This window comes from Engystomops pustulosus, chromosome 5, assembly GCF_040894005.1.
Source record: "Engystomops pustulosus chromosome 5, aEngPut4.maternal, whole genome shotgun sequence".
Classification (NCBI taxonomy): Eukaryota; Metazoa; Chordata; class Amphibia; order Anura; family Leptodactylidae; genus Engystomops; species Engystomops pustulosus.
The window spans coordinates 169,121,238-169,135,848 of record NC_092415.1 but is presented as its reverse complement, the minus strand read 5'-3'; the positions used below and the strand labels follow the sequence as shown (position 1 = coordinate 169,135,848).

Sequence of the window (14,611 nt, the reverse complement as noted above, 5' to 3'; positions counted from 1 at the left end):
CGTCTACTAATATTCAACTACAGACATATAAAGCTCTATGTACAGATGGGAAATATTGTGTCAATTTTTTTACACAATGCCTTGTGTTACATTTAAGACATGTGACCAGTGATATCATCGCAGATCCTTTAGCCTAAGAATAGCAAACTGTACACCATGTATGTGATCACATGAAATTACAGCAGCCTCCATGGAGGTTGAGGAGCTGTAGAAGTCCATAGAGGCTGCTGTGACTTCATGTGATCAGATACATGCATGGGGTACAGTTTGCTATTATTAATAGGCTAAAATACCTGAGACGATGAACTGTGACCAGTAAGGGGGCATAAGGGTTGGGGAGTATTAGATAGGAGGTGTCAGATGAGCAGGACACACCCCCTCTGATACCAGGTGATAGAAGATAAAAGGTGATTTATGGCAATGTAAGCGAAACAATTTTTAGCTAAAAGAAGGTCAGTCAGTTAATAGGGCTCTATAGGAACTGGTCACTGGCTATATATGTGCAAGTGTGGCCCTTGTTTTTATGAAAAAAATAAGGTTTTACAAATTATGCAAATCAGCCTGAGGGGCTCCAGGCTCAATAGAAGTCTCCAGGCTCAATAGAAGTCTCTGACTCATTTGCATGATTTGTATAACTTTTTTTTTTTTTTTTAAACAAGGGCTTAAATTTCCTTTAAAGGGCTATTCACATCTCAAACTGTGTTATATACAAGGTTGCTTGGTAGTCACTCTACCAGTATTTTTCTTTTTTGGTATTGATACTTGGCTAAAGGATAGATGGAAAGTTAGCTGCCCTTGAACAAATCTGTCTCCAATCACGGTCAAGTATACTTCCTGAAACAAACGGATACATCTCGCCACTATTCTATATATTTTATGCCTTAATACAGCAATCATCATACCAGGAGGGACAAGGGTCTGAGTACACATTCTGGAGAATATTTTGGCAATAAGCCTTACATTTCTAAAATAATCTGTGACAAATAGGGTTTTATGATGCTCACAGTCTCAGTTGTAAATTTGTTTTTTCAAGGGGTTGTACCAAATTTGCATATCATTTCCTATCCAATGGGCTGCTGCAGCCCCTGTCGATCACAAGAACGGAACCCCCCTCCAGAAATTGGGGGTTCCCGATCCCATGATCACGAATGGAGTAGCATTCAATAGCTATGCAAGAAACAGACTCGTAGTGCACCATAGCAAGAATGGGACCTCCGATTGCAGGGGGTCTCATTCTCGTAATCATTGGGGGCTGCAGCAGATAGACCTTCACTGATCATCCTTTTATCCCCTATCCAAAGGACTTTTAAACTTAGAACAAACTCTTTAAATGACAAACGGCCATTTGTCACATGGGCTAAGATTTTGGAAGAAATTGAAGTACACAAATGGTAACCAATGCCTATACTGGAACAACAGGAAAGTCCAGGCATTTGTTCCCATAGTCCTAATCATTCACATGATCCCCAGTAGGCCTGTAATGTTGTCTGAAATATATTTTCTCTGTCTAATATTCTCTGTGCATCTCAGATTTTGAATGGTTCTGCACATGTATCATTTTCCACATATGTAAAGAGGGATCTACAACACATGGGGCCTTATGCTATGTATGTACATACTGTATACTATTCACTAGCGCAGTGATTTACAACCTTTTTTGAGCCGCGGCACACTTTTTATACTTAGAAAATCCTGGGGCACACCACCAACCAAAATAGCACAAAATGACACAAAAACAGTCATATTATACATATAGCTAATAATATAGATTCTAAATTTATTTTACTCACTCAGTGGGAAACCTGGGCCTGTTTCGATAAACACAAAAGGGATATCCTGGCATGAATGGTGGAAAGACGCACACGAAGCTCTTCCTCAACAGTTCTCAGTTTCTCCCTGGTTTTAGTATATGGTGCTGATTATTATGTGGCTCATATACTGCAAAATAAAGGGGTACAAAGAGAAGTACTATGACCATGGCATATGAGCTGGTACTTGTAGTACTCCAGCCTCATGACTATAGTATTTCTCATTTTACATTTCTCATTGTTATATGCAGTATACTGCTGGAGTACTAAAAGCACCAGCTCATATGCTGAGTATTCTGCCAACAGTTCATATACTCAGGCAAAAGCTCATATGGTCAGCATTATTGGTGGGCATTACCTTGGCGGTGGCCAAATGCGAGAGTCTCTCCGCTCTCAGGATGATGCGCCAGCCTTGGTGACGTTATTTTGTCCCCCGAGGTTCAAAGCTTGCGCATGTGTTATTGTACACGTCTCCTACATTGTAAGAAGCCGTGACTGTGCATCGCTGCACATTGCCGGGAAACAAAACACAGGGGGCACCATAGTTTTGGGAACTTTCCCCACGGCACACCCGATCATGTGTCGCGGCACACTAGTGTGCCACGGCACACTGGTTGAAAATCACTGCACTAGCGAACGGTTAACCAATGTCCTTAGGATTAACCTGATCCTGACCCTGCCATAAAATGAGTAGAGGAACGCTGACATTTTCCTGACATTCATTTAAGCCTTGGGAAGTCTATGACAACTATGTAAATGAGCGATACTTCTCTGCACGGCATCTCAACCATGAAACAGAGCACCACAGGACGGTGATAACAAGAAAGCCAATACTCACATCTGGTGCTGGAGATTAGCCCTTTACTGAAGGTACTTGAGGTTCAAAGGAAGCCCTGTCTGAGCTCCCCTGGAAGCCCCAGTTACCGCCTGGTCATGAATTATTGATCCAGTCTACACTTCTCTGTACCATTAGTGGATAAACAACTGCAAAGAGACAGACATCTATATAGGAAGAACAAACACACGCCTAAAATAGAAGATGCACTGGATTATTTGTTCAATAGAGAGAGTGAGGAGCAATAATGTGATGGAGAACATCAGAAGAAGGTCCGGACATCACCATTCTGGTACAATTGGCAAAGGCACCACCAAGAAAATTAATAAGCTCAACCATTAGAACTTAAAAATAAAGGTGCCATTAAAGGATCCATTTTGAAATCCATGAACAACAGAAGGAATTCATTTACTACTACAACCATTTGGCTTACATTGTGGTTTCACTGCTAGTGGTGTCCATCATGGAACTAAATAAGAGACACCTAATAGTGATAGTAAATGGAAGCTCTTCTGTTCCCATTAAGTTACATGTACTGTACTTGTGTTTCCCTTCCGTTATTCACAAACGCTACAGCCCATTTTATTCTCCATCATAAATAACAGAAATGATTAACAGACACCTCTAATGATGGTGTGAACTGGGCCTCTGTGTCAAATCCTTCTAATTTAACTGTCAACTTTCTTTAAGATTCAAAGTCCAGCTACAACCTTGGAATACAAATACATTTTTCACACTCCTGCAGCTACTACCAAACACACGGTATGGTTACATGGATCCCCAGGGCCAATAGCAAACCCAATCTGCAGCTTTGAATAGTCAGAACTACTTGTAAACCCCATTTAAAGGATGCTGTAAAGGTCCACAGTTTTATAGAATAACATTGCTTCCCCACCTTCTTACGGTGTCTTGCTCCCAGCCGATGGAAACATGATTAAAGGACGCTGAGGAACACTTAAACATTTGACTTTATATTTTTAATTCCCCTGATATGGGCTCCCCATATCTTATGACTATCGCCCATCTTTAACAATTGTTTCATATTACTGTCTGTGATACCAGGGGAATGTGCACCTTCCACTATCTCTTAAGCTAAAGTTTCTTCTTTATCAGATGTTCTTCTCACATCAAATAACTTGCCCATATAACCTACAAGTCTGTCCTCATGTTCCTGGTAGCTGTTTTTATTTTTACACCTACCAGAATACAGTAGATTCAGTTTTGATGGAAGCCTCTGAAGCCAATCATTTATACAAAACTTGCACTAGAATTTTTTATCATGTGAATGACATACAGTAAACTCTTATCCACCTTGCTGCCATTGTACTAGCAGCAGGGGCATTGCTAGGGTGGTAAAAGATCTGGGGCACGGGCCCCAATGCACATATATAGAACTTTGAGTAATGCCTACTCCTGTATACAACCCCCTTCATGTGTGGTTGAGCCTAAAACTACTGTACATAGCATATACAGCTACAGAAACCACATGAGAAATCCCTACCTATTCCCTCCAGTGACTGCAGGTGATATGTCCTCCATATTTTCCATTAGGTCCCGGCATCACCACGTCTCCTCCCTGTGGAGTTCACCACACAGGCATCTTATGTTTTTCATTGTCCTGACATCTTTGCCCATTAACAGTGTTATTCTGCTGCTACCCCTAACACTCTAGCCCCTTTATTGTAAGGCTCCTTTCCCATACATATATGCTACGGCCAGGCCAGGACTGCTTGGATGGGAAGGTGGAGGGGTGACCGCTCCTCACATTCTTACGGAAGATCTTTTTTTTCTGGTGACACACGTGTGCTCACCGTACCATGCACAATGCTCTCCCACGGTGGCGTATGTTAGCTGCAGTTCAAATAGCTAGTATATGTTGCATATGGCCACCATATACGATTATAGGGGCCTATAGATACCCAGGAAGTCCTCCTGAAAATACCGTTAATACAGAAATAATAAATGCTTCCTAATATAGCATATTGTTAAAGCCATAAAACCTCTCTCTTTCTCTCTCTCTCTCTCTATTTATATATAAATAACTGTGCCCCCCCCCCACTAATTTGCCCTCTATGTGACCCTAAACTAATTGATGCCCTGCCTAATTATGCCCACATAAAGGAGCACCTCACCTAATAATACCTACACTAAGTAATGTCTGTACGCTACCCACTAAGAAGTCCCCCGTAGTGCACCAATGTCCTCACAGCCCCCAGTAAGGTGCCCAACAGTCCCCACTAAGAAGTTCTCCAGAGTCCCCTCTAATGACCCCCACAGCCCTCTCTAAAGTCCCCCACAGCCCCCCCGCAATGTCTAAAGAGCCCTGTTATGTCCTCCAGAGCCCACCTGTAATGTCCAAAGAGCCCCGTTATGTCCACAGATCCCCCTCTAATGCCCCCACAGCCCCCTGTAATGTCTAAAAATCCCCCTGTAATTTCCCCCACAGAGCCCCTGTAAAGTTCACAGGACCTCCTCTAATACACCACACAGCCCCCCTGTAATGTCCCTCACAGCCCCCACTAAGAAAACCGACCACAGTGCCTAGTAATGACCCCCCACAGCCCCTGTAATGTCCACAGAGCCCCCCGTAATGTCCCTAAGAAGACCCACCACATTTCCCAGTAATGTCCCCCTACAGCCCCCAGTAATATCCTATAGAGCCCCAACTTAATGTCCCCCACGTCCCTTATTTCCTCACAGGCCCCAGGGATGTCCCCAGAGCTCCCTGTAATGTCCCCCACAGCCCCCCAATGTCCCTACAGCCCCCTTTAATGTCCGCTAGAGCTCCCACTAAGAAGTCCCCCACAGCCCCCCTGTATTCTCCTAACAGCCCCCTGTATTGTTCCCAGAGCCTCCTGTTCTGTCCCCAGAGTCCCCCAGTGCCATCAGCAATGTCCCTCAAGGGACCAAGTCCCCTCATTGTGCCTCTCTTCCCTGCCCCACTGCATAATAAACAAAAAAACACTGATACTCACCTCAGTCTCCTCCACTGAGGTGACGTCATCAGCTGCCGTCTCCTGCTCCCGGCAGCTGTAGTGAGCTGCTAGAAGCAGGGTGACCGCGTCCCTGCTCCCTGTAGTGGAGAACGGAGCCGGCGGCTCTGTTCACCATTACAGGTTACGGAGTGGGGAAATCTGCCCGGGCAGCTAGAGGAGTGTCTTGCTGACCCGGGACATTCGGGGCACGAGGCAAAAGATCCGGGGCACAGGCCCCGGATCTTTTGACCTAGCGATGCCCCTGACTAGCAGATTGCAATTCTGTGGCAGAAAATCTGTAGCTTACAATTCTATTAAAAAATAAAGATATATTTTACTTGGGAACAGGGTCCCCTCGAGGTTTCAGTAGGCCCCTGGGCAACAGAGCCTCAGTAGGCCCCTTTGCAGTGAACTAACGTGGCAGCATTAAAGATTCAGAAACTAAAAGTCACCTGTTCCCTAAAATATTCCCTAGTTTATCATCTGAAACAGCCTCCTCAGGGTTATTTTATATGCAGCCTCATCATGGTTATTTTATATAAGCCTCCCTAGACCCCATGGATTCCTTATGTATAGCCGTATGTGCCCCTCTCCTCCCCCAACAGCTATGTGCCCCAGCACTTGCCTAGGTATGCCCCAGTGCTGACGCCGGCCCTGCTTTTGAACAAATCATACAGTGTTCTGTTCCACGGACGAACTACAGTGCAGAGGATGTGAATCCATGCATCACATTGATATGTGATACAAGGAGTCCCACACTCCTCGCTATAACCATGATTACAGTTGAGCGCTACTGTTTTGTCCACAGCACTGGTCTGTGAAACAGGTCACTACACCATCCATGATTCACAGAACCTTTTCCACCTTGCCCCTTCTTATGCCCAATGGTTGGCTGAACACCAATGTAAAAATTTTACTTACTCTATAAGATAAAAGGGATAATCAGCAACTTCAGGCACAGCAAACGCAAATGGCAAAAACCACACCTACTCACAGTCAACCCATTAGAAAGCGCGACCTATCACAGGTGAAGAGACACACCCCAGTGACAACAAATCTACATATAATACACTGTGACCGTTTTGGGTTAAGAAAAGGCAGGTAGTACAAATAGTTTCTCTATAAGAGACATCAGTAAAGGCAACAAAGTTATTGTTTGTATTATGAAAAGTTATACAAATCTTCCAATAAACCTTGTGTATTCATTTCTCAAGGATTCTCTGCTTGCTGTGCTTCTATAGCAGTGATGGCGAACCTTTTAGAAATCAAGTGCACAAACTACAACCAAACCCCTCATTGCTAAGTGGCAACATGGTAATGTAAGCAGTAACTTATTTTTAAGTACTCTGTCCTGTCACAGCTTCCAATCGTATCTGTGTCTTGAGGACACCAATACAATAGAAAGAAGGTGGAGAAATTGAGATTATCATTGCAGCTTCCATACAGGTTCTCCTGAACAGGAAGAATCTGAAGGCCCAAACTCAAATGATAACCCAGCAGTCCCAGGGAGCCAAGAATGTGATACTTTAAAAATAGCATAGAAGGGCAAACTCTGGACTTCCTAGGACCGTAGGAGGAGTCCTTGTTTGGCGAACGGTTTGCACAGGTGACGGGTGTACACAGAGAAAACTTTGGAGTGCCACCTCTGGATATCGTGTCATAGTCTCACCACCACTGTTCTATAGGTTCCCTACTGTACTGTTATCGACTGCTCTCCCGTGGATGAGAACCTGTCCATGGTCATGTGATATCACACATATTCAGAGCACACGTGGACCTATGTGACATCATAAGACTAGGGACAGATTGTCATCCACTGGAAGTAAGTCATGAAGCTTTATTTCAATTGAGAGCAAGCAGAGATCTCAAAAACTGAGAAATACAGAAAGTATATTAAAAATTTGTATAACTTTTCACTTCCCCAAGAAAGAATGAATTATGCGCTGAAAGTAGAATACTTTATAGCATTAAATACCTTTAAAGTAAATGACCGTATGTACTCTAAAAAATAATGGCTGAAAAACTTCACTTCAGCTTATACTCTGACATCGGCTCCAGGTCCCCGCGTGGTCCGTCGCAGGGATCATGACATCGGCCATTTGCTGACATTCTACTATGTGCTCCAGCATCGGCACACACTATGATATCAGCGAGCGGCTGATGTCATGGTGCCTGCAACTGACCGCTCGGGAACACGGAGCCGATGCCGGAGCATCGCTGTACAGAAGAGGATCTGCCCCTGGGTAGGGGGGTTGGGGGGGGCAACGTCTAGCAGAGACATATGCATAGCATGCCATATAATGTTGAGAATTAGGTGTATAACAGCAAGTGAGAGTGGAGTCTCTTCCTCAGGCAGCACCATCTGCAGCAAGATGGGTGGCAGCATCAGGGACACAGTCACCTGCTATAAAGGAGGAACTGGCACCTAAAAATGGTAATACTGCATGGAGAATCCGTACATGTAAAATGTATATTTTCATGGATGTCTGCTTTTATAAAATACAGTTTTACAGGTGCAGTTACTGTTTAATGTGTGCAAATGCTATTTGTATTTTATAATTTTACAATTTATAGCTTTAAAAAAAAAAAGTTTTAGTTATTTCAGTTTTAGGCTTTTATAATATTTAAGTGCATATCAGGCTATGTGGGGTGTATACAGCCTGAAAGTGTTAAATTTTTATATTAAATTATATTTTCTGCCTTGGGAACAAGTAAAAAACAAATTTGACAGGTTTTTAGAAAATGTATGTTTAATTGGATTTTTTATATTGGGGTTTATTTGCAAATCCCACAACTACAAAATGTCCAGAAATCGAAAGGCGGAGAAAGCTCGATTTATTTCAACATATGTGGATTTGGGTGGGACATAACCAACAGGTTTTTTGGGAGGTAGGCTGCATTAATGTAAACTTTTACCAGCACTTCACCGCTCCCACTGTGCTCTGTTGCTGTGAGAATACAGCAAGTAGAGAAAGAGGGAAAGTCTTAAGAAGCAGAGGGGGATTGCTCCTGCATAGTGTAACAGCCTGTGAAGCTACAGCATAGAAGTTCTCTGGTAATGCCACCCACAGAGCCCTTCAGGCTAATTAGCATAATCTTAAAGCCATGGATAACAACTATATAATGAGATTAGCACAGTCAAGGTTTCTGGATCTATGAGTAACGGCCCATGGTTTACTATTCTTGATGTTGTTGGTAGACTTCCTTTAAAACAAACTTCTATTAATTTCTAAGTACAATTAAACGCTTTATGTCAGTAAAGGTTATTGCGAGGAAATGAATGCTGAACATAGTTTGACAGCATATTGCCGACATGTTACGATACCAACGTGGGCAATGCTCTCAACCCGTGGTAAGTGATCCAGCTGTGGCCTTTAGCCCCCTTGACAACTTCAAAGCTTGCACCGTCTGACATTTTACCATTGTTAAATTGGCCTTCAGCAGAGTTGAGCACAAGAGATAAACTAGAGATAGACACAGAAGGATAAAAGCGCTGCAAGGGAGACACATCTTGCGAGATACAAATCTTCAGCAGATGTAACCTCAGTTGAGAGGAAGCTAAGACTTAGTAGCATCGGGTCACCAGCTAGAAGAAGCAGTGGCTTGTCTAGAAGTTCCAGCTGGAGCAGAAAGACATTTCTACCCGGGTGCTGTCACATGGTGCATTCTTGGACCGTTCTTGGTGCATTTTTAAAGTCACTGAAAACGCATGTGTTTTTGCCGGTTTACCTTGCGTTTGGCTGGTTTGAATCAGTTTCACAGCTGCTTACATTTCAAGAAATGAAGAAAAACGGATTCAAACCAGCCAAACACATTGTAAGCATGCAAAAAACCATGGTAAAAAATCCATCACGTACAGTCAAAGAACGCACCGTGTGACAGCACCCTTACACAGCTACATGCAGTTTATGCTTCTGACGTTATATCATCTCTATTTTCATACACTTCGTTATGGCATTATTAGAAGTGGTTAAGAGAATTTTGGACACAAAACCAAGAGAACGTCCTCAAAGACTGCTGATGACAGAGGTTGTTTGGTTTTATTGGGGACTTAGGACATGAGATGATTGGGTGGTTTTAGGTTCACGACAATATGAGGAGAGTTTACCTCACGACAATGAGAGTTTACCTCACGACAATATAACAATATGTGAAGGTTGCGTTTATGGCCAAATCTGCAGAGAGTGGTTTGATAAAAAAGCCTATATAATACAATGAGGGAGTTTATCATGCCTCACACGCCAGCTTTCTGGCAGACTAGGAGTCCAAAAACACAGCCTCTCCTACTACAAATGCTTTTTCACACATGACTGTACACAGCATTCAGATAGCAGTTCTTAAGAACTTGGCAGAAAAATGGGAAATTGAGGTATTATTTTTTTATTGATTTCTAGATTGTACTAGGCAATGCCACACCCTGGAGAGGATGCGACTGAAAAAAAGAGCTGAAAACACCATTATGGAGACATTGCAAAACCCTTAAAGTGTCATTCTGTATTTTACTTCTGTAGCTTTACAGTCAGTTGAGTAAAAATGTCCACATTTGACTCTATTCAGACCCTATCCTTGAACATGGGGGCAATATGATACAGCTTTTTCTCAAAGTCAGATGTAAGAACAGGATGCCGAACTTGTGACACCTCTATCTGCATATGATGAGGTGATCAGACGGCAATGTGTACAGGAACCCAAAAAATGATTTCATTATTGTTCCAATCACTATTTTCTTCTCTGCCAGAGACGGCTTGTATGACTCAGGAGGATAAACTTTGTGCCAGTCATAAGATCCACAGTACTGGAAAACACAAGTGGAAAGTACAGAAAGAATTTTGGAATGTTTGCAATGTTCAAATTGCAGGAAGACCATATTTTCAAATCTTATATCAGTGAGTGCATGGACATGCATGTGAGAAGAGAAAGAAACAGATGTGCACATCATATAAACTAAGGCTAGACAAATCCTAAAGGCCAGACAGACCCATACATATAGTGCTGGACTAAAGATGGCGGATATGCATGTGGAAATCCACGGTACATTAAAGTAAAAGCTAAGTGGATGAAAAGGAGGATTTCACCAAATTTTTCAGTAAACTACTAGTCCCTTCTAGTAGGGTATGAAATATCTTTTCTAGAATTCCCTCTTATACCGTAAGTGGAATCTCTCTCGTTGCCTGAGATGAATCAAGTTTAGAGGCTGCAGGGAGACTTTCAATTAAACACGCCTATCTTCACTTCTATTGTACCTAGAAATATGCTTTATGTGTTATATTAAAGATGAAAATCTCATCTTTCAGTTTGCTATTTTAGGTTCTCTATACAAAACTTGAGATACAGGCAGTTAAAGACATAGTTGGAAATAAGAGTTACATATTTTTACTGTCTGTATCTCTGATACTATAATTCACAAGCCTTATGTGATCTCAAATGGAAGATCCTGACCTTTAAAATGACACCAAAACAGGTTTTTAGGTACTAAAGAATCAGAGATAGGGTCCTCTGAATTGATACTCCCCATTCAGCCTCTAAACTTGACAGCAAAATCTGACTCTTCTCTGCTCATTTGCACAGTCAAGAATTCACACAAGAAAGAATTCTAGAAAGGACATTTCAGGTAAATCTTAATTCCTACTCTTGGTGAACCTGACACCAATACACCTGATGATGCAGTCATCATACTTTCGGCATGTAGACCTTCTGATTCACAGATAACAAGGTAAGTGACTCAGCTTTTACAAGGAGTCACTGACATAGCAAACTGAGAAAACGGTGACCCAGCAATGCTCCGTCATCCTCTCATAAATAATGAATCAAATTTCCATCCACTAAGTACTCTCTAACCAATTAACCGGCCAGGTATGTGGGAGGGTTTATCCATTGCCTCCTAGTAAACATTCCCAAACGACATCCTACAGTAAGTGCCACCCTTGAATATTCATGTTGGGTAATATGGCTCCAGCTGTTACAAAACGCTCTACAATACAAATCCACACTGAGGTTACCATTGTAGAGGACTCTACAGAACAGATAAATTACGTCTCCTTTAGAGGGCCATAACCATCTGATTTTTACTAAAACTGCCGGTCAACAACTGTGGAAATGCAGTACTTATAAATAAGTAAGCCTCATGCAGGTGAATATAGAGGTCTATTTTACACGGTCACAGTGAGCACAACTTGTCTGGGACCGAGTCTGGGACTCCTATGAATATGGGATGGGTGAGCATTGCTCACCCCTACCATCTCATCCTAGGCCAGTTAGGGTATCTGCAAACGCTGCGGATTATGCACATATTGTGATACAGAAAATCGGCATTGTAAGGCTGTGTTCACATCATGTTTGTCCCATACATGGCGAGGACAGGTCGTGGGGGAACGTATGGCACATACATATCCTCTTGTATGCTTATAAAGTGGGGTAAGTCACTTAGGGGACCCCTACTCCCCACTGAATGCATAAGGACAGTGACATAGCTGGGTCCCCCCTTCTACTGAGCGACGTATCCGCTCAGCATCTGGGGATCCCCGATGCATCCGCTCCCCATAAGCTTCTACGGCCTCCTCTGAGCGTATACGTTGCTCAGCAGAAAGGAGCTGGATGGAAAGACGTAGCTTGCTGCATCTTTCCATCTTGCCTTTTTCAGCAGATGTAACATACAGTGGTCAGACGGAGGCAAAAACTATGCCGCCGTCTGCCAGCACATGTCAACGTGTACGCTCAGCTTTCCCTACATATACAAAAACCGAGAGGCGAGCCCAGCCTTATACGGTAGAACTAAAGTGAATGTGATCATTTTTTTCCCACATGGAAATTGCCAAACACTTATGGTAAGGCGGTGACATCTTGACAACATTGTGCACCAGGTGGTTGCAGTCTATATTAGGGTGGTGTCACACTTGGCGTTTTGAACCCGTTTTTAGTCATGCATTTTCAGTCCAGTAAAAAACGCATGTGTATTTAAAAAAAAAATTAAAAAAAAATAAAATGCATGCGTTTTCAAAAACGCATTCTTAAAAACAGACTAAAAATGGGTTCAAAACGCCACGTTTGATACCACCCTTAGGCTGCGTTCAAATCCAGTTGTTGCCCTCCGTTGTAAGGATACATCAGGTGGATTACAGAGGTGTCCTCACAATGATGGGCTACAGCAGATCCCACTGTATGCTCATATTGTTGGATACCTCTCTCTGGTTCAGTTCTCCCCCACCGAAAGCAGAAGGAAGATTGAACACCGGTAGTGCCTAGGTTGTTTCCCCTGTGATATAACTGTCTGTTGTTTGCGGATCTTGTGTCATCGACATGTTAAGTCCACTCCATTGACTGCAATAAAGATGGGCAAAAATAGGACCTCTGAGTTCTAAAGCTTGGGCGTTCAGCACCCATATGGGGTTGTGAGAACCAGAGCTATGTGTATGAGCCCATAGAAACGACAATAGGTACACACAGACATAACCTAGACCTAAAGATGGACATATGGCCAAGGTACAAAAAATGTTATTATTTTTATACCATATTATTTTTATAAACATATGCTTTTCTATATATGAGCCCTCTTAAATGTGTTAGGTGGTTTCTAAACAACCCTAGCAGATTTCAAATGCAAACTTTTATGTGGTTATCAACTGCACATCTGAATATTCCCTACGCTGATCACAACATATGCTCCTACTGAGATTCCCAGCGCTGAGTAGTACTCCAAGGGAAACCTAGCAGTGCCAGATAAAACGCTTTAAAGGGAAAATTGCAGGATTTGGTTGTTCTAATTAGATGTACATTGAGACATGTAAAAACAACAACTATAGGAAGATTACCACATTTACAGATCAGTGTCCATGCTTGATTTTGATGGAAGATCTATAAAAAAAATTTGGCAGAGTGCAAAAAAGAGAAGAATTTTTTTTCATCCATTACAATAAAAAGAACACTGAGTTGCACAATGTGTTGGCATAATATGTGCCAATTGTACTAAATGTTATAAAATGCTGGATCTAATGCATCATAAGTCACTTGCAGTTGCATCTCGACTTTCTATGCCACCCATTCCATGGAGGGAGTTTTAACCTTTTTTTTTAAAAAAAGTTAGAAACTTTAGAAAAAGTTTTTTTATACCAAATCCAGCACGACTCATTATGTTACAAAGGTTAATAAACCACTGAACATACGCTCTGTTCACATAGTTGATATGCCCCAAGCCCCTAGGTACATCCATTGGGTGCTGAAGGTATCTGTAATGTCAAGGATCATTCATTCACTGCCTGGTTCCAGTCCTGAAGAAGTTATGGAAAAAAAATCCAGAAAATAGTGAGGAGTGTTCCTTATTCTTAAACACAGAATATCAGCGAATGTACTTGGAGCTCAGCCATGCTAATCTCCAGACCCTGTCAATGAGCTAACAAGATGTCAGGAAAGTCACAACCAACACTTCTATAATGTACATGGTGACCACACAGAACCTTTACAAAGATCCTTTATGTAAAGTGGTATCTGACCACAGAGTCCTCGGCACAGCATGTTCTTGTATAAGTGGCCTCTGTGGGGTACCAAATCCTATGCTAGAAGCAATGCTTCCAGGAACAGATCTGAGATGCAGCATGTGTTCAAGGCCACAATTTTGTTTATCAGAGGCAGAGTATGGCCTGTTAGATTACTAGAAGGGCCCAATTACAGATCCAAAATATGTTTATGGTCATTCACTCTTAATCCATTAGTGATCACAACATGTCAATGTGTCTTAATAGAACGGATTGCTGTCAGCACATACCCGGCACAGTGGAAAGTTTGTGTGAGCCCATAGAAATACATAGGGGCTTGTATTAGCCGTTTTAGATATGAGTCCATTGAATTGCTCCTATTATTCCATGGCCTATAACAGGTAGTTGTGCATTTCTAGCTCTTCATCTATTAGGTTAAAAAACGCACAATCATGGTTGGTCTGTGAACGCTAACCATGAGACGACCGGTTCCAGGCACCGAGAACAATGCAGAGGATGGGATTC

At 42.4% G+C, this 14,611-nt stretch overlaps 1 protein-coding gene across 2 annotated transcripts in view; it reads right to left on the bottom strand.

Moving 5' to 3' along the window:
• The window catches only part of OSBPL3 (oxysterol binding protein like 3), a 124,454-nt gene that overhangs the window by 106,263 nt on the left and 3,580 nt on the right, over positions 1 to 14,611 (bottom strand). The window lies entirely within an intron of this gene.